At 45.4% G+C, this 20,264-nt stretch overlaps 1 protein-coding gene and 1 long non-coding RNA gene across 3 annotated transcripts in view; one reads left to right on the top strand and one right to left on the bottom strand.

Moving 5' to 3' along the window:
- CDH13 (cadherin 13) overlaps positions 1-20,264 on the bottom strand; it is a 1,010,942-nt gene that overhangs the window by 50,158 nt on the left and 940,520 nt on the right. The gene's annotated exons all lie outside the window — the stretch shown is intronic.
- LOC147353007 (uncharacterized) overlaps positions 1-20,264 on the top strand; it is a 45,122-nt gene that overhangs the window by 7,506 nt on the left and 17,352 nt on the right. The window contains exon 2 of the long non-coding RNA XR_015145303.1: positions 924-20,264. This exon is cut by the window's right edge and continues 17,352 nt beyond it. This is a non-coding gene — a long non-coding RNA (uncharacterized LOC147353007). The remainder of the gene's footprint in view (positions 1-923) is intronic.

Below are 20,264 nucleotides of genomic sequence, written 5' to 3'. Positions count from 1 at the left end.
CTCTATTTTCTCATATCCTTCATGGCGATGATCTCATTTTGAGGGGAGTCTTAGAAAGTGTTGCAGATAATGTCAGCAGTCTGAAAATTCAGCCAGTTTCAAAGAGTTTTTGACTTTGGAAAGAAGGACCAAGACTAGAAGATTATATCTACTCAAGTAAATAGTCATTAAAGAGGCCAACAAGGGGAGGAAAAAGTGAAGAGGAAGGGTCTCCGAGGGATGGTGGGAGGTAGGGGGATGTTGGAGAGAACACAGATGGCTTCCAGGAGGGGGGCTACTGGGGGTGATGCTGTCATGGTGGACACGTGTCCTTGTGCCTGTGTCCACACCACAGGACATACACCGCCAGCAGTGAGTCCGTAGACTGGGGACTTGGGGTGATGAGGTGTGCTCATCACCTGGAACACGTGCTACACCCTGGGGGAGGCTGTGCATGCCTGGGGTTAGGGGGTAGATGGGAAACCTTCATACCTTCCCCTCAATGTGGCCATGAATCTAAGGCTGCTGCTATAAAAACAGTCTATTGAAAAAGTGCACAAGTCTGTTTTCCAATGATTTCCAATGATTCTATTAATCACAGGTTGGAAAAGCGGGAGGGAGTAGACACATCCGCACCCCTCAGCTTGAGAGTTCTTCCTCCCGAAATTTGGTAATACTGCTCTGATTGCCACTACTCCATTCCCACTAAAATCTGCCTTCGAGGTCAACCATCCCCTGGCTATGGGTGGGCCCTGACCCAAAGTAGGCCCCCAAAACTCACTCTCACATCTGAGCCCAGGCCAGGTGGATGCTGAGGCCGAGCCCATCCTGATGCTGGTGCCCCTGGTCTCTCACCTGGCCCTGGGTCCTCCCTGCTGAGACACCTGCTTGTTGATTCTGTGAATGGCTTCACAGACTTCTGACACATTTTGTTTCTTTTGCAGACACCTTTCAGAGTTGACTTCTGATGCTTGCCTCCAACTCCAACAGATAAACAGCCCATTTCAGAAATAGGACACTGTATATACCGCTGCTGCTGCTAAGAAGGAGAGGTATTTGGGCCTGGAACTTGGGAACCCCAGGCTGGAGGGAGTTAAAATCCCTTGCCTTCTCCACAGCTTTCAGAAATACCTGAAAATATTTACAGAAACAAATGCTTGAAGGAAATCCCAGCACTGCCTGCTGGGCAAGGTCAGCAAGGATAAAGTGGATGTGTTCTTGAAACCAAAGAGGAGCGGCGAAGGAAGCATTATTTAATTCTGATCAAGGAAAGGGGACCGCTAACCTCTGATGAGAAAACAGACTTTGCACTAGCCATAAGTAACCCTGTGACAAGTGGATGAATAGCCCAAGTGATTATCACACAGAATTTAATATTTAGGCCAGCATGAACTCATAGCAATAAAGCTCCATTTCATATCTTTTGTGGAATGAGGTGGGGGCATTTATGAGCAAAGGCATGCATGAATGAATGAAGAAATACGCTAAATGTAGCGTTTACTAAAGAGTAAAACTCCCACTCTTGTTTCTAGCTGTTGCTTTATCCAGCCCTAGCCGGAAAGCCCTTGCTCGGCAAATAACAATTATATGAGATGACAAATGATGTAAAGAAACAGGTGGGCACACAGAACACACTCGTGCTTCTCCTTTCTCTTAAAAACACAAGGGAAATGGGAAAAGGTAGTTAGCAAAAACTCTAAGTAAGAAATAAAGACGCATTCTTGTTGAAGATGAAAATAATAACTGTATATTAGAACCCCTCCTTATGGGAGATGAAGAAGGTATTTTCCAATTCTTTTATAAAAAAGCTTCTCACTGTAAACAAACCAAAAAAAAATCCACAGACTCCAGGATGTCAATGCTTGATCTATTTAAGTCATGAATTTTGAATAGTTCTGAAAGAGATGGGAATACCAGACCACCTGATCTGCCTCTTGAGAAATTTGTATGCAGGTCAGGAAGCAACAGTTAGAACTGGACATGGAACAACAGACTGGTTTCAAATAGGAAAAGGAGTTCGTCAAGGCTGTATATTGTCACCCTGTTTATTTAACGTATATGCAGAGTACTTTATGAGAAACGCTGGACTGGAAGAAACACAAACTGGAATCAAGATTGCCGGGAGAAATATCAATAACCTCAGATATGCAGATGACACCACCCTTATGGCAGAAAGTGAAGAGGAACTCAAAAGCCTCTTGATGAAAGTGAAAGTGGAGAGTGAAAAAGTTGGCTTAAAGCTCAACATTCAGAAAACGAAGATCAGGCATCCGGTCCTACCAGTTCATGGGAAATAGATGGGGAAACAGTGGAAACAGTGTCAGACTTTATTTTTCTGGACTCCAAAATCACTGCAGATGGTGACTGCGGCCATGAAATTAAAAGACGCTTACTCCTTGGAAGGAAAGTTATGACCAACCTAGATAGCATATTCAAAAGCAGAGACATTACTTTGCCAACAAAGGTTCGTCCAGTCAAGGCTATGGTTTTTCCTGTGGTCATGTATGGATGTGAGAGTTGGACTGTGAAGAAGGCTGAGCGCCGAAGAACTGATGCTTTTGAACTGTGGTGTTGGAGAAGACTCTTGAGAGTCCCTTGGACTGCAGGGAGATCCAACCAGTCCATTCTGAAGGAGATCAGCCCTGGGATTTCTTTGGAAGGAATGATGCTAAAGCTGAAACTCCAGTACTTTGGCCACCTCATGCGAAGAGTTGACTCATTGGAAAAGACTGTGATGCTGGGAAGGATTGGGGGCAGGAGGAGAAGGGGATGACAGAGGATGAGATGGCTGGATGGCATCACTGACTCGAAGGACATGAGTCTGAGTGAACTCCGGGAGTTGGTGGTGGACAGGGAGGCGTGGCGTGCTGCGATTCATGGGGTCGCAAAGAGTCGGACACGACTGAGCGACTGATCTGATCTGATCTGACTCTATTTTGCAACACTAATTTGTGTTATAGTCTCTAAAAATATTTTAAAACTCTCTCTTACTGATAGTTGAGAATTTTTATCAACAGGTAAAAAAATTAAACTTTAGTGACAGAAATAGCATCACATGGTTAGTTACCTGATATTTACACAGCAATTTGGTTGTAGGGAACTGGGAGAGAGCTCGTCTCATAGCCACAGATACCCCTAAGGAAGCATACCTGAGACTGTTGGGGCAGCCCAGCTGGGTAGACAGTCAGTTTGGAAGGATGCGTCTGTGTGTTCTTTAATGCCAATTGCATATTACTTGTGTGTGTGTGTCTTAGGCGTGCAGTCATGTCAGACTCTTTGTGATCCCATGGACTGTATCCCACCAGGCTCCTCTGTTCATGTAGTTCTCCAGGCAAGAATACTGGAGCAGGTTGCCATTCCCTTCTCCAGGGGCTCTTCCTGACCCAGGGATCAAACCCAGGTCTTCCGCACTGCGGGCAGATTCTTTACCATCTGAGCCTTAGAGTGTAGATGTTACAGCTATTAAGTATTGCTGTCAACAATAATAGCAATCTTTTAAGGAGAAGTTTATTAGCAGCACCTGAGGCAAGTAATTAAAGCAATTTGATCCTTTTGACATTTACAGAACCCCCAGGAAGGGCCCATTGACTCTCATGGGACTTGTGTGGAAATGACTCTCGTGGCTTCAGCAGCATATGTCTACCCCTTCTTCTGGTTGCACCACCTGCCTCCACTTTGGGCAGCCAGCCCGCTGCCCCTTGACCCCAGAGTTTTGTTCCTGCACCAGCTCCCCTGAGGTGACCCAGGCCTGTGGTCAGTGATTGGTCTAGGCTAGACCCCTGATCTGCTCTAGACCCAGGAATTCTGCTGGAACCCTGGGAAGGAACTTTCCTGGGACTGTGAACCTGGAGCGATTGCTGGTGTTTTGTAACATGAGGTCAGAGCTTACTTGAGAGTGAAGCTGACAGCGAGGAGAGGAAGTCAAGAGGGAGAGAAGGCTCCTGAGAGCCCTGCCCTAATGGCACACGCAGGGCTGACATCACCAGCGGATGCTGTTCTGATTGGCTGGTGTCATGGCTAATGGTTCCTATTTGAATATTCCCCACCAATACTCAGACCTGCTCTGCCTAAAATCTCACCTCCCAGTTATGTCAGCTCATTGGTTCATTATTTTTTTTTTTTCCTGATCCCAGTTTGAGTTAGGTTCCATTTGTTATTAAGAGTCTTGACTGTAGATGAACCCACCATTTGTGAGGGTTAAAATTTAAGTAACAAGCCTTTCTACTATAGATTTGAAAATTAAACTTGTTTTTGGTAGGAGGGAAATTTGAGAGATGTAAAGATCTACTTGGATTGTATTTCTCTTCTTTGAAACCTGGCCTCCCCATTCTGTATAAAAGAGTGTGCCATGCTTGTTAGAAATCAGCCCAGCTTAATCAACAAGAATCTCATTTCTCATGAAACTGAGGTGTCTTCTACCTGAACCCAGGTGGGGCATTTCATACTGTCACGTGGGAAGAATGAATGACGGGGCAATGACCAGCTCTTGGTGAGCTTACCCAGGCAGAGTGGCCATTTCCAGTGAATGCTGGGTTATTACACTACAGTCTGTTGATTCGTCAGTTAGATAGCTGAGGGTATTGGGTGGAAGGAGGAGGAGATGAACCCACACAGAAAGAGGTGCGGGCGATTGTTCCTAAGTTGGGTCTGTCTGCTTTGCGGCGATAGAGGCTAAAACACATGACTCCCTTGCTCCTGGACTGAACTTTATAATCAGTCCATTTATTAAAAGCCCAAAGGGCTCAGACTGCTTTGATCTGAGGCTTGAATCATGGTAGTCTTTGAAAGCAAAAATCCCCCCGCCCCTCCTTAGCATTTCTTCACCAGTGGCTTAGAAACGCACTGTCATTGAAGGTGGGAAGAGAAGGGGATGACAGAGGATGAGATGGTTGGATGGCATCACTGACTCAATGGACATGAGTCTGAATAAACTCCAGGAGTTGATGATGGACAGGGAGGCCTGGCATGCTGCAGTTCATGGGGTAGCAAGAGTCGGACATGACTGAGTGACTGAACGGAACTGAAATGAACATTGAAATCAAGAGGCAATATGGTATTTTTTCAAGAAAAGGGAAATGTGTAGACAAATTGAATAATGGAGGTAAGATATAAAATATTGGCTCAAACTCTGGAGCAAAGCGTCTTTGCCTTGCTGATTGTGTCATCGCAGCAACAGGGCTTGCCCACACCTCGGGGGTACATCTGAAAACACAAAGTAACATGAACACAGGGCTGCTGCACCAGAATATTTCTTTCTCTATCACACAGTTCATTAAGGTAAAGTACAAAGATTTTTATTTTGCCTGCATTTTTGTTAGCTATATTTTTTCTTACTGTACCTGCTATATGTAGAATAGATCCTATTTCCGAATCTGGATCAGGCCTCTCCCAAGTCAGGGGTGCACAGTCCTGGAGTTTGGTTTTTGAGAGGTTGTGAAAGCCACAAAAGCTCTGAGGGCGTCTCTCTTATCCAGCCCAGTCCTCTTTGAAAGGTGTTGCCCTCAGTTCTCACTGTGTCTGTTATGGACTGAATTCTGCCTCTCCCAAATCTCTGTGCTGACGTCCCAATCCCAGCTCCTCAGAATGTGGCTCTATTTGGAGACAGGGTCTTTAGAGACGCGACTAAGGTAGAATGAGGTCATTAGAGTGGGGCCTGATCCAATAGGTCTGGTGTCCTTGTACAAAGAGGAAATCAGGACACAGACACACACAGAAGGAAGACCACGAGCAGATGCGGGGAGAGGATGGCTGTCTGCATGCCGAGGAGAGAGGCCTCGGAAGGAACACACTTGTGGATACCTTGATCTTAGACTTCCAGTCTCCAAAATTGTGAGAAAATCCATTTCTGTTGCTTGAGTCACCCAGTCCACGTCCTTCACAGCGGCCCTAGCAGACTAAGCCAGAGTCTGCTAGGTGCTCGAATGCGTGCTGGTGGGTGTGCCTCGCCACCATTAGGCAAGTTTGCTAAGGGAGACAATTACATTAAGGTAAACCCTCCTGAAATGAGCCAGTTCCTATCCCAGGATCTGTTATGCCTGCAACAGCTCATTTGCATTTGCTCCCCAGTACTGTTGGCATACAGAAGGCAGTGCACAGAGGCCTTCTCCTTCTCTGATCTGATTAATTCCGTGACACATCACTGTTGAAGAGTGAGGCAGGCAGACTACAGTCAGCCTTCCATATCTACAGGTTCCACATGGGAGAATCAACCAACTGTAGATCAAAAATGTTTGGGGAAAAAATTCCAGAAAGTTACAAGCAAAATTTGAATTTTCAGTGTGCTGGCAACTATTTACATAGCATTCACCCTGTATTGACTACAATTTACATAGCATTTACATTGAATTAGGCATTACAAGGTATCTAAAGATGATTTGAAGTACAGGAGTATGTACATGGGTTCTGTGCACATTTACATACGTGGCTTGAGCGTCCATGGAGTTTGGTATCTGCAGGGGTCCTGGGACCGGTCCCCAGATACGGATGGATGGCTGTACTGACTTTCCAATGGGGTGACTGGAACTTTCTCTGTCTGGAGAAGCCCAGGGAAGGGCTACTTTTGTGGCTTCTCCCTGTCCAGGCGGTGGCCCTGCTTAAAGTGAGGTGGGGTGTGCCATGGCCCTGTGTTTGTCCCCAGGGTCCACATCACTGAGACTGTGTTCCAGCACCCAGGAGGGGAAGTTTTCTCTATTTCTGAGCCCCAACATTTCCCCTAGAATTCTGCCTTGTTCATCCCAGTTTGACCCACTGGAGATAACTTCCTCTCTCCACCAAACATTGCAAGATAGTGATCGTGTTTGTCGCTCAAGGGTTGCTTTTCCAGTCCGAGCGTCTTCCGAGTGCCTCACATCACAGAGTTTAGAGTCCTCTCCTGTTCTTAATAACAAGCACACCAGCCCTGTTTACAGAATGCTTGTGGGGTGGCAGTCACAGTTGTTGAATTTTTCTCATTACCACTTGATTGTTAATACCATCTAAGATGAGGAAACTCAGGCTTGGGGATGCTAAGTCAGCTTTCCCATGTCTCATAGCTGCTAAGTGGCTGGACGGTCTGGTTTCCTTTGAGTCCAAAGTCCTCTTTCTCTTTTTCACTCTTTAAACTGAAACTCTATCTGTTAAACACTAACTCCCCCTTCCCACCTCCCTCCAGACAGTGGCAACTACCGTGAGTTACATGACTCATATGGAGGAATCATATAATATTTGGAATCATACAGTATCTGTGCTTTTGTGACTGGCTTATTTCATTTAGCACAATGCCCTCAAAGGTCAACTCTGTAGTAGTGGGTGTCAGAATTTCTTTCTTTTTAAAGACTGAATAATATTCCATTGTCTAAATATACCACATTTTACTTATCCATTCATTCACTGATGGACACTTAGGTTACTTTTATGCTTTAACTACTGTGAAAAATGCTGCCATGAACTTGAGATCATGCAAATATCTATTTGAGACTTGGTTTTCAATTATTTTAAGTATATACTCAGAAGTGGAATTGCTGGATCTGATGCTAATCCTGGGCTTCCCTGGTAACTCAGCCGGTAAAGAATCTGCCTGCAATGCAGGAGACCCCGGTTAGATTTTTGGGTCAGGAAGATCCCCTGAAGAAGGGATAGGTTACCCATTCCAGTATTCTTGGGCTTCCCTGGTGGCTCAGACAGTAAAGAATCCGCCTGCAATGCAGGAGACCTGGGTTTGATCCCTGGGTTGGGAAGATCCTCTGGAGAAGGCAACGGCTACCCACTCCAGTAGTCTTGCCTGGAGAATCCCCATGGATAGAGGAGCCCAGCAGGGTCTACAAGAGTCAGACATGACTAAGAAACTTTCACCTCACATGCTAATCCTATTTTTTTTTTGAGGTATCACTTTGCTATTTTCCTTAGCATTTTACATTTCCATCAGTAGTGCACAAGGGTTCCAATTTCTCCACCATCCTGGAAACTTGTCTTTTTTTCCTTTTTTTTTTTTGTATTAGTCATCCTAATGTGTATGAATGAGATGGTATTTCGTTGTTGCTTTGGTTTACATTTCCCTAATGATTCGTCATGTTGAGCATCTTTCCATGTGCTTATCAGTCATTTATAGATCTTTGTAGACATGCACAATCCTTCTTCTTAAGCTCCCACAGAGAACTTTTTCCCAGGTTGTCCTCCTTGCCAACAGCCCCTTGAGAAGAGGCAAAAGAGGATCACAGAAGCTCCGCACAAGGCATGGTGGCTCTGGCTCCGTGCCAGCTGTTGGCATTTGAGACTCCAGCTTTTCTAGTTGAACGGCTGTAAGATAGTTTTGCTCAAAACTGAGCTTGCAGTTGGTGAAAGCCTCCGGGCCCTTAAAAATTGCCCTGAACTGGATTTAAGCCTGCTCTCCTGTTCTGAATCAGGTCATTTGGCCAAGTTTCAGCCCATTGCTCTAGCGTGAGGTTTCTCAACCGTGGCACTCCTGACATTTGGGCTGTTCTGTGCATGGTAGGACATTTAGCAGCAAAACTCTGGCTTCTAGGAGCCAGTAGCAACCACCCTCCAACATCAGCCCTGTCACTGAACGAGGCATCTAAAGGCAGACGACATCACTTTTGGGGAAATCCAAGATTCTGGAGGAATGAATAATGTGTGAAAACCTCTGTTCTTCCTAGGAATGCAGACAACTAGAGACAGAGGTAAAAATAACGAACTGAGGAAGAGACAGGGTCAGGAACTGAGACGCACACATCAAATAGACTTGTCGTGTATCTGACGCAGACAGCCGACACAAAATGCAGAGTGAACGCTCAGATTCTGCTACACAGGATGATAAAGTTCATGAATAAAATGTGTATTTCCTTGTAGCAAAAACGATATTATTCATTTCATTCTCCTACCATCACGTGTGACTAGCTCCAGACAAATACAAATAGATTTGCTGATAAAAGGGTTTTTTTTTAAGAGGCTCAAAGGAAAGCAATGGAATGCTAACTATCTCAACAATTAAACAAATGTTTAGCGGGTGCATGCTATGTACGAGGCCCTTGTGGGCACCATGGGGTGGGCACCGTGCTATGTACGAGGCCCTTGTGGGCACCGGGATGATTAAGGCACAATTCCTGTGCCAAGGGAATGCTTCCCAAATGCAGCACACACAGTCCCCTTGGCCTGGGGGATTCTAGGTGTGCGTGGATGAATGTTGAGGGAGCAGTTTTGATCATGGGGGAACACTCTTCATTTGGAGGAGAGAAAGAGATGAGGGTTAGTATATTAGGTTCTTATGACTGCTGGAGCAAATTATCACAAAAGTAGTGACTTAACTCAGATTTATGATCCTACAGTTCTGGAGGGCATAGTCTAAAATGAAGGTGTGGGAAACGCTGTGCTCCTTCTGACAGCTTCAGGGGAGAACCCGTTTCCTTCCCTGTGCAGCCTCCAGAGGCCACCTGCATTCCTTGTCTCACGACCTCATCCTAGCGTCACCCCAACCTCGTGCTTCTGCTATCACGTCTTCTCTGACTCTGAGCCTCCTGCCTCCCTCTTACACAGGTCCTTATGCTGACACTGGGCCCACGTGGACAATCCAGGGCAATTTCTATAGCAAGAGCCTTAATTTAATCACATCTGCAGAGCTTCTTTCTGTCACGGAAGGCCACACGTTTACAGGTCCCAGGGACTGTGGGCGTCTTGAGGGGTGTAGGGCAGTTGTCAGCACGGCACAGTTAGCAAGGAGAGAAGGTAGACGTCTGGGGCATGAGGAGGCTGGGGAGGGACCTCGCAGAGTCTGAGGTCCTGGAGTTGGTGGAGGTTTGGGTACTAGTAAGGTTTCTGGCTCAACTAGTTCAATTAGATTCCCTTGGCAGTTTTAGCTGAAAGCTCACAGTGGACTGTCCCAAATAAATGCCATGCTTTCCAGTATTGCTGCATCTAACCATTGGAGAAGGCACTGGCACCCCACTCCAGTACTCTTGCCTGGAAAATCCCAGGGACAGGGGAGCCTGGTGGGCTGCCGTCTATGGGGTCACATGGAGTCGGACATGACTGAAGCGACTTAGCAGCAGCAGCAACCATCATTTTTCTTGCCTTGCTTGATTCACCTGGTTTCCAAGACTGCATTTTATCCCTGTCCCAGAGCAGGTCTGGGGTGTGTGTTTGCCAACCACTAAATCCTGCAGAAAGACGCTGTGGTCCTTGTCTGAGACAAGTTCAGATATTGATGAATTCATACTCTGGAGTGTCCATTTAACATCTGTCTGGCTTTGAGCACAGTAAGTTACTTAAGTGACATTAAGCCTTTGTTTTATCAGCCAGGAAACAGGAATTTCAATGCTGATCTCATAGTGGTGAGTGAAGATGAAAAGAGATAAGGGATGAGAAAGTACACAGCCCAGTGCCTGGAAAGTTAACAGCTGCTTAATAAGTGCTTCTTAAGTGAATTGTGATTAAGACGCTTCCTTAACAGGTTGTAGCTCTCACACAAGTATGAATACCCCATAAACATCAAAAGCACACACAGTGATGCTCTCACTATAGATGGCAACTTCCAGGCTTAGCATCTGGCAAATTCTATTTGTCAGTTGACCCACTGAACAGATGCATAAAAGGATGCTGTGCCCAGTTCTCCCTCTGCAAGAACCAGGAGAGGCTCATTTAGGATACCATCCATTTCCTTCTCCTTTTGCCTCACCCAGCAGAGCTGAGATGCCACCAACTGGGGGCCACGGATTCCCCAAAGGAGACATGGTGGCCATCCCTTTGTCTGTCACTCATCCCCTTATAGAAGATGCAGCTGGCTTCCGGCTGCCTGGTGATAAACAGCAGGAGGTAGGTGAAAGTATTCATTGACAGGAGGGAAGCCAGGGCAAGCCCTGCCCTAAACAAAGTACACCTTAACCCCCTCATATGGAGAGTCAGCACTGACCACCCTTAGTCCTTGACAGCACAAGCCCCAGATGAAAGAAAGAGTAAATGTTTGCTGAGATCTCAGGATAGGTCCATGCCCTGAGGTCCACAGAAGGAACCCACTGGCTTGGACCCACCGCTTCTGAGCTATGTGATTCCAGACAAATGTGTGTAACATTTGTTACAGTCTCGGCTGCATTTTTCTGTGATATGGGAACAGTAAGACCTGTCTGATGGTTGTTGGGAAGATGAAACAACAGAACGCACAGACAATGCCTGGCACTGAGTAGTTGCTCAATAAAGAGTAATTTCCTTTTTCTGAGGCTCTTCATCTGATACTATTTATTGCTTTTCTTCTCTTTTCAAGTCATAAATCTTAAAAAAACCTAGTTTTCTAATTTACTTTCCAGGGAGATTCCTGGAGGCAGATAAAGTGACCACAGTATGATATTTTGAGAGCGCAGAAGACAGAAAAAACCCAAATCCAGTAAAGCCTTGCTTCAGTCCATTTATCAACCTGCAAGAATGATGACCTCAAATGGCCCTGAATTCCACCCTCGTAGTCTGTTTAAGAATCAGGAGAGCAGCTATTTTAGAAACCTAGTCACAATGCACAATACCATGGTATGTGAAGGAGTGAATTCAGCTTCACAGAAAAGTTATTTGGTGACACCAGAGAAACCTAGAAATTTCCAGATTAGTGCTAGCTTTGCAGAGGTTCAAACCCAGGGAGCACAGGCTCTGGCAGCGCAACAGTGTGATCTCACTCACGCTCGGAAACTCTTTTCCTGAAATTGGACCCTTGTTACTAAGTTAATAGAAAAAAAACTCCAGTTGAATGTCAGAAGATTTTTTTCTATTATGGTAACATTATAGAGATCAATTTGGTGAAAAATGAGCACTGAAGGCTTTCAACAATTTTCTAATGGAGCTTAAATTCAATTCTAAGAATAGTCACTGTATAATTGGCAAGGAAGGAGCACTTAATTCCTGGAAATGCACTGATGGGGAAATGACTCTTTCCCTGGCACGGGGGCCTGGGGCAGCAGGGCCGTGTGGGCTGCATCTCAGAGTGATTCCCCTGAAGGTCCTGGGCGGTACATGCTCTGTGGAATCCACGTGCTTCTCTGAACGCCCTAAGCTTTCTTTCTCAGGACATGAGTTTGAGGTTGCCAGTGGCTCGTTACATGGGATTTGAAGGACTTTCTGTTCATATTCTGATACCAATGTGGGGACAACAGTGCATTTTATTGTTTTATTATACCTTTTAGGATAATTATCATTTTTGTTAATAGTGTCTGTCATCCTAACCATCTAACCTCAGTGGATTAAAACCCCCACCCAAGACGAAACATTAGAAGCACGTATCTATCCTTTAACTTGTTTTGAGGCAGTTTGATTCCTCCAGATAAAACCGGAAATCATAGCTCCAGGGGAAACGTGGAAATGCTTTCCGACCACCACCCCCCGCCCCCCACATACATATTTCTGAACCATAACCCAGGTTAGGGATGAGTGTGCCGTGGAGTCGGGGTGAAGGGCCCCTGCCATTTTTGTTTTTATAGAGAACTTACAGAGGGGTAAGCTGTTCTTCTTGTAAAGAAAAGTGCTGTCTGCAGGGTTACTGGGATGAGACTCTAGAGGACGTGTTTGTGTGGGTGAATGGGCGTGATGACAGCTGAAGGGGATGCATCCCAGGCAGCAATGGTTAGTTTGTGACTATTACACTACGGGGGCCTTGTGGTCCAGGCCAGCACCTGCGTTCTCACATGACTGTAGAGAGGGACTGCAGGACGTCTCTATGGAGTCTGCAGAGAGAAAGGGTGGTTTTCTTATTACTTCTTGTTTTTCTTTCTTCTTTAAAGAATTATTTTCTGAGAAACATGGACCACAATGTTCATAGCAGCACTGTTTACAATAGCCAAGATATGGAAGCCACCTAAATGCCCATCAGCAGATGAATGGATAAGGAAGAGGTGCTGTGTATGTACACACAGAGACACACACACACACACACACGCATACATATACACACAATATGTACACACAGAGACATACACACACACACACATACATATACACACAATATGTACACACAGAGACACACACACACACACGCATACATATACACACAATATGTACACACAGAGACACACACACACACACACACGCATACATATACACACAATATGTACACACAGAGACACACACACACACACGCATACATATACACACAATATGTACACACAGAGACACACACACACACGCACACGCACATATACACACAATATGTACACACAGAGACACACACACACACACACGCATACATATACACACAATGGAATATTACTCAGCCCTAAAAAAGAATGAAATATTGTCATTTGCAGCAACATGGATGCACCTAGGCATGATCATACGAAGTGAAGTAAGTCAGACAAAGACAAATGCCATATGAGATCACTTATATATAGAATCTTAAAAAACAATACAAATGAACTTATTTACAAAACAGAAATGGACTCACAGACATAGAAAACAAACTTACAGCTACCCCAGGGGAGAGGGATGGGAGGGATGAATTAGGAGTATGTGACTGGCAGATACACACTGTGTGTGTGTGTTAGTCGTCTAGTCATGTCTGACTCTTTGCGATGCCATGGATTGTAGCCCACAAGGTGCTTCTGTGTGTGGGATTCTCCAGGCAAGAATGCTGAAGTGGGTTTCCATTTCCTTCTCCACAGACATACACTACACTATATAAAATAGGTAAACAGCAAGGACCTGCTGTATAGAACAGGGAATCATATTCAGTTTCTTGTAATGGAAAAGAATATGAAATATATGTATAACTGAATCGCTTTGCTGCACACCTGAAATGGACAGAATATTGTAAATCAACTGTACTTCAATAAAACATTATTTTTCTGTTTATAAAGTAACATGTCCACATAGAACACTTGACAAGACAAAAGAGTGTGAAGAAAAAAAAAATTAAAAAATCACCAGAACTTCCAGGAACCTGAGAGAACTGCTCCTAACCATGTGAGGTGTTTCACACACGTGGTATATGTATTTATTTCCACAAGTGGTGTATATAATTGGGACCACATAGTTAAGCAACTCGGATGTCCTACTTTCCCTATTTCAGTTTATATCAGGAAGGAATACTTCCCCCTGGCTTAAAAATTCTTATTAAACACTGTTTTAATGGATATGTATTATTCCATCATATGGCTGTCCCATAATTTATTTATCCAGCCTCTTATGGTTGGACTCTAAGGCTTATATACAGAGTACATCATGTGAAATGCTGGGCTGGATGAAGTACAAGCTGGAATCAAGTTTGCTGGGAGAAATACCAATAACCTCAGATACACAGATGACAACACCCATATCGCAGAAAGTGAAGAAAAACTAACGAGTCTCTTGATGAAATTGAAAGAGGAGAGTGAAAAAGTTGGCTTAAATCTCAACTTTCAGAAAACTAAGATCATGGCATCTGGTCCCATCGCTTCATGACAAATAGATGGGGAAACAGTGGAAACAGTGAGAGACTTTATTTTTTCTGGCTCCAAAATCACTGCAGATGGTGACTGCAGCCATGAAATTAAAAGATACTTGCTCCTTGGAAGAAAAGCTATGACCAACCTAGACAGCGTATTAAAAAGCAGAGACATTACTTTGCCAACAAAGGTCCATCTAGTCAAAGCTATGGTTTTTCCAGTAGTCATGTATGGATGTGAGAGTTGGACTATAAAGAAAGCTAAGCACCAAAGAATCGATACTTTTGAACTGTGGTGTTGGAGAAGACTCTTGAGAATCCCCTGGACTGCAAGGAGATCCAACCAGTCCATCCTAAAGGAAATCAGTCCTGAACATACATTGGAAGGACTGATGCTGAAGCTGAAACTCCAATATTTGGCCACCTGATGCAAAGAACTGACTCGTTGGAAGAGATCCTGATTCTGGGAAAGATTAAAGGCAGGAAAAGGGGACGACAGAGGATGAGATGGTTGGGTGGCATCACTGACTCGATGGATATGAGTCTGAGCAAGCTCTGGGAGCTGGTGAAGAATAGGGAAGCCTGGCATGCTGCAGTCCATGGGGTCACAAAGAGTCGGACATGACTGAGCAACTGAACTGAAGGCTGTTTTCCAATTTTTTGCTGTCATAAATAATGCTTCAGTGAAGAACTCTGCACATAAATCTCTGCTTCCTAGTACATAAGTCTTTGACACCATTTCTGATGATTTCTTTGAGATAAATTCTTAGGAGTAAAATTATTGGTATCAAAGACTATGACTATTTGAAAACAGTTGACACATAATGCAACACGTCTTTCAGAAAGTTTGTACCGATTTGCATTCCCCCCAACTCTTTTTTTTAAAGCACTGCTTGACATGAGACAATACGTTCTTGTTGCAGGATTGGGGAACCAAGAAAGAAAGTTCTTATCAGACCTGCCACTGGAACCCAGGAGACCCAGGTGACATGGCCTGGGAAGATGGGCTGAGATGCGCTGCCTGCACTCAGGAGGCTGTGGGCTCAGAGCGCATGAGCTAGCCCTCTTCCCACCCCACCTCCACACACATGCTGTGTTCCTCTGGTAATGAACTATTTTTATGCAATGATGTCTGAGGCTCAAAGGGGTGCTGCTGTTATTGGTACATCCCCAAAGGGGCCAGTTCCTTGCTACCTCTCTGTCCATTTGTAGCTTCCATCACCTGGGCTTGAAAAGCTGCTTTCCATGGAACCAACTGGTCATCTTTGGAGTTAATTCTTAAGACTCAGCTCAAGGGAGGATGGAAATGAACAAACCCTGGATGAGCATATGGTTTGTGCCCTAAAGAGTCACCTGGCTGAGCTGGGGAGATGGGAAGCACCCATTTGATTGAGGCAACTTTATTTTCCATCTGGGGTGAAACTAAAAGCTGGGATACACAGGCAGGCTGCACATACCAGCTTCCCTTCCAGACAGATGGGGTTTTGATGCTGACTGAGGGAAAGTGGGTGGACATGATAATGTCACTTCTGGATCTGGCCACCAGACCCCTGTAAGACCCTCCTCCTTCTCTCCTCCTTCCATGGAGATCCTGGGGACTGCACATTGAAGAGCAGTCTCACAAGATGGAAAGAGTCAAGGAGCCTGGTGTTTGAAGGATATTGTGGATCAGAGCCATGTCCCTACCCCACTCCTGAAAATGGAAAAATGGATTGTGAGATGAGGGAGCAATAAATTTCTGTGTTAAGTTACTGCCAGTGGGGGCTTATCTATTATACATCTAGTGTTACACATCCTTGTTGCCCTCATGGGCAATTACAAAACATGTATGAGTGTGTATAAGTTGTGCTAAGCTATGCATATAAGGGAAGCCCCATCTGGGGTTGGGAGTGGGTGATGCAGGAAGGCTTCAAGGATGAGGCTACATTTGGAATAACTGTTGAAGGATTACAATGACAGCTAAGACGTATTATGTTCTTACTACATTCCAGTTGCCAGATTAGGCTGGTTTATCCTCCTATCTAGGTATTATCTTCTACATTTGAAGAGAATGCAGCCCGGGAAGGTGGAGTTACTTGCCCAAAGTCCCATAACTCTCAGTAGCAGAGTGGATATCAAATTCAGCATGCTTACACGTGACTCTGTCCTGCCAATATAAGAGCAGGGGTTCAGCCATGTGGAGGTTACCTGGAGAGAGAGGCCAAGGGGAACAACAGAGCAAAGGCACAGAGAAGAAGAGACATGCCAATTCCTAGCATCCCTGAACACAGACGGGGTGCTGAAGAATCGGTGGGCGCTGACCGTGGTGCTGAAGAAGGGTTGCCCTGTGGAGAGACCTAGAAGGTCCTGGGGGAGAGGCAGGGTTGGCAGTGGAGGGTGGCACTCTGAGCAGATGTCCCAGCACAAAGGCAGAGGAGAATGTGATGTATTTGGGAAATCACCAGATGTTGGCCAGTCCACACAGGGGTGTGGACATTCGGGTTTTGGCTTAGACACATGCACCCTCGAAGGCCTGTTGGTCAACTCTGTGGAGAGGACAACTGTGCACCAGTCTTGGCCAGTACTCGGATGTGGCATTTAAGACTGGCACTCCCTGGATGTGTGTCAACTGAGCATGCTGATGAATTAAACATGCAAATATGTCACATAGGAAATAAGTGAACCAGAGGTGCCACATCCATTATCAGGCTCAGTGATGCAGCCACTCCAGTGCCCCAGTCAGCTCCCACTTGCCTTCTCTGTCCCTCGACATCCTGACACCGAGGGCCTCCTCTTTTCAGTGACTGAGGCTTTCTATTCAGGCTCAGTAACTGCGGCCGTCACAGAATTAAGTAATGACAAAGTGAGTTATTATCCAGCCTGGCTTCAGCTGGGGATGTAACCTGCAGCTGAGATACCTCACTGCTGGGACACTCACAAGACTAAGCAGTGACATGAAAAATGTCCCCTATAATTCCCCAGCTCAGAGCCATACATCCTTAGAGTCTTGACTCCACACTTCGTGGGGAATAATGTTGTTTTGTTGAGAAGGGGAAGAGGGTGTAATTAGATTCCTCTTAAATGTTACATTCATCCTTGTTAATCAAAAATTAGTAGCTGTTAAAAAAAAATAAACACAACTCAGCTCCCCAGGAAGCTGATAGCAGTTCCCATGGCCTGGTTAATTACACAAAATGAAACAAAACATGTTCCTTTGTCTCTCCACTGTGGAATTAGCACAATGAAATACAATGGTGGCCACATCTGTGTGGTGGGATTAAAGGTGACTTTCAATTTGCTTATTCATTCTTCTCTGTGTTTGTTAATTTTTCTACAATGAGCATATATTGCTCACTAAATAGCATTTAAGTAACTTAAAAAAGGAAATATGAGATTACATGCTAAAAACCTATAAACCAAAGATAGAGATGAATACTCTTCCTCAGCCCCAAACTCCAACCCCCAGCTCTCATTCCACATCCTAGAAATACATTCTTTCAGACAACTTGTGAGGTGTTTCCCATTTTCTTTATCACACCTCTTATACTTGGAGTCATTCTGCTGCTAGCTTTCTTACTTATTCTGACCCCCAAAAGGAAGGTCCTGTTTGCCCGACTCCCACTGTGTCCCCAACAGCATGTAGTAGGTTGCTTCTTAAACAGTTGTTGAGCCAAGTGAAGAATGAAGGAATAGGCACAGGGTGTAAATTTGCTGTTTAAAACAACCAAGGTCTTCCAAAGAGAGTGGGGCTCTTTTGTTCTTCTGAACACGTGTCCATCGGTTAGGGGTGAGCCTAAAGCTCATGGGGGATGGTGGCTGGAGAGAACTGAATTATTCTACAGACAGAATGGGCTTCCCTGGTGGCTCAGGTGGTAAAGAGTCCGCCTGCAGTGTGGAAGATCTGGGTTCGATTCCTGGGTTGGGAAGATCCCCTGGAGGAGGGAATGGCTACCCACTTAATTTGTAGAGCATTAAGGAGATCAGTCTTGTGTGTTCTTTGGAAGAAATGATGCTAAAGCTGAAACTCCAGTACTTTGGCCACCTCATGTGAAGAGTTGACTTACTGGAAAAGACTGATGCTGGGAGGGATTGGGGGCAGGAGGAGAAGGGGACGACAGAGCATGAGATGGCTGGATGGCATCACCGACTCGATGCACATGAGTTTGGGTGAACTCTGGGAGTTGGTGATGGACAGGGAGGCGTGGTGTGCTGCAGTTCGTGGGGTCGCAAAGACATGACTGAGCGACTGAACTGAACTGAACTGAAGTAGCAGTTTGTAAAGAAGAAGGCTGCCTTCCTCCCAGTTTATATATGGAGTGTGGGATGGGGTTGCGGGGGAAGGTGGTAGCACAAAGAAATGGAAACAAAATCCCACCATAAACTCAGGGAGCCTCCAAAGTTCTTATACTGAGATTTTTAATTTAATGTAACATATTTGGTCAAAAGAAGATAAAAGTAGCATGGAGCTGAAGACTGATATTAATTATGGAATTAAGAAGCAAATTTTAAAAATTGGAGTCTGAATACAGTAGGGGATAGAGACTTAAAATACCACTCCTATCCTTTCTCTCCAAGTTCTCTATATTTTTTTTTGTTTGTTTGTTTAACTTTGAGTTCAGCCTTTGGTTGCCACATTCTGGCCTGGAGAATTCCATGGACAGAAGAGCCTGGCAGACAGAACAGGGGCACAAATGACCCTACCCCCCCCCCCGCCCCACTCCGCCAAGAGATGTGCTGAGTGAAGGATGCCAGACAGAAGAGAGTATGGACTCTAGATACCCAATTCACAGTAATGCACAGTGACAGAAAGCAGACCAGGGGGGTGCAGAAAAGGAAGGACAAGAGGGAGGGTTACAAAGGGGGCAATTTTGGGGGTGCTGGGTTTGTGTACTGTCTTGATCAGGGTGATAGTTTCATGGGTGCGTCCATTATGGCAGAGCTTAACACATTATATGCCTCTGAAAAGCTGTTGTGAAAGTAAGTTGGGGAGGAGGGGGAACTGGAGAGAGGAGAGGAGGTGCTAAGGTTGGGGTCCTCTGGGAGGTGAACTGTCCTGTGAAAAATACAGAGGGACAGGGCAGTGAGGAGAACGTGCGGCTGAGGGCTCCCCAGGGCTGAGACCCAAGTAATCTGACGCAACTGCTTCCTCCTCCAACGTCCTCAGCTACGTGGGTCACATGTGCCACGTGCTGATGCTGATGGCCAGTGTGTGCGTGTGTATGCGTGTGCGCGTGTGTGCACATGTACGTATGCACGTGTGTGCTGAGGCCAGACTAAGCAAAAATGTAACAGGCACAGGACTAAGTAAACATGTACAGGGTGGGGGACAATTAAGAAACAGAACTAACTTGCCAGAATTGGACACCTGAAGCCAGAAGTGACGGCTAGAAATGCAGGGCCTCCTTCCCTAACCTTGGGATTTTCCTGAGTCTTGGGGAAGATGCTTCAGGGCACAGAGTCAGGATTCACTACAAGCTTCTTGAAGTCTCGTGGGCAGCCGGATTCCAGAGACACCAGGATGTGGCCCCCACACTCGCTGTTTGTTGAATGAATACAGTAATATTATTTTCACTGTTGTCAGAAAAAAACTGCTGCTCTTCTGAGTACTGGCAATGGGAGGCAGGATAAGGACAGGCGGGCTGTCACTGGGGCTTAGAGCGCCTCTCATCTGCTTGACATGTTTGACAACACTGGTGTTTCGGGGGGCCGTGTCTTACAAGTCACACATCTGTTGGCTGATGGCTTGCTGTGGGGGCAGGTTCTGCGCCAGATGTTGAGATGAACACAGAGAATGTGAGTCAGGCCTTCCTTAAAGAGCTCACAGTTCAGAGCAGAAAACAAACAAATCAACACCTCCATGGAGGAAGGGCTGTACTGCAGGGGTTGGCAGACTGCAGAGACCAAATCTGGCCCTCTCTCTGCTTGTGTAAATAAAGTTTTA

This window comes from Bos grunniens, chromosome 18, assembly GCF_055505025.1.
Source record: "Bos grunniens cultivar Pamir isolate PY7600 chromosome 18, Bosgru_T2T1.0, whole genome shotgun sequence".
NCBI lineage: Eukaryota > Metazoa > Chordata > Mammalia > Artiodactyla > Bovidae > Bos > Bos grunniens.
The sequence above is the reverse complement of the archived record's forward strand: the minus strand, read 5'-3'. Positions and strand labels throughout refer to the sequence as shown.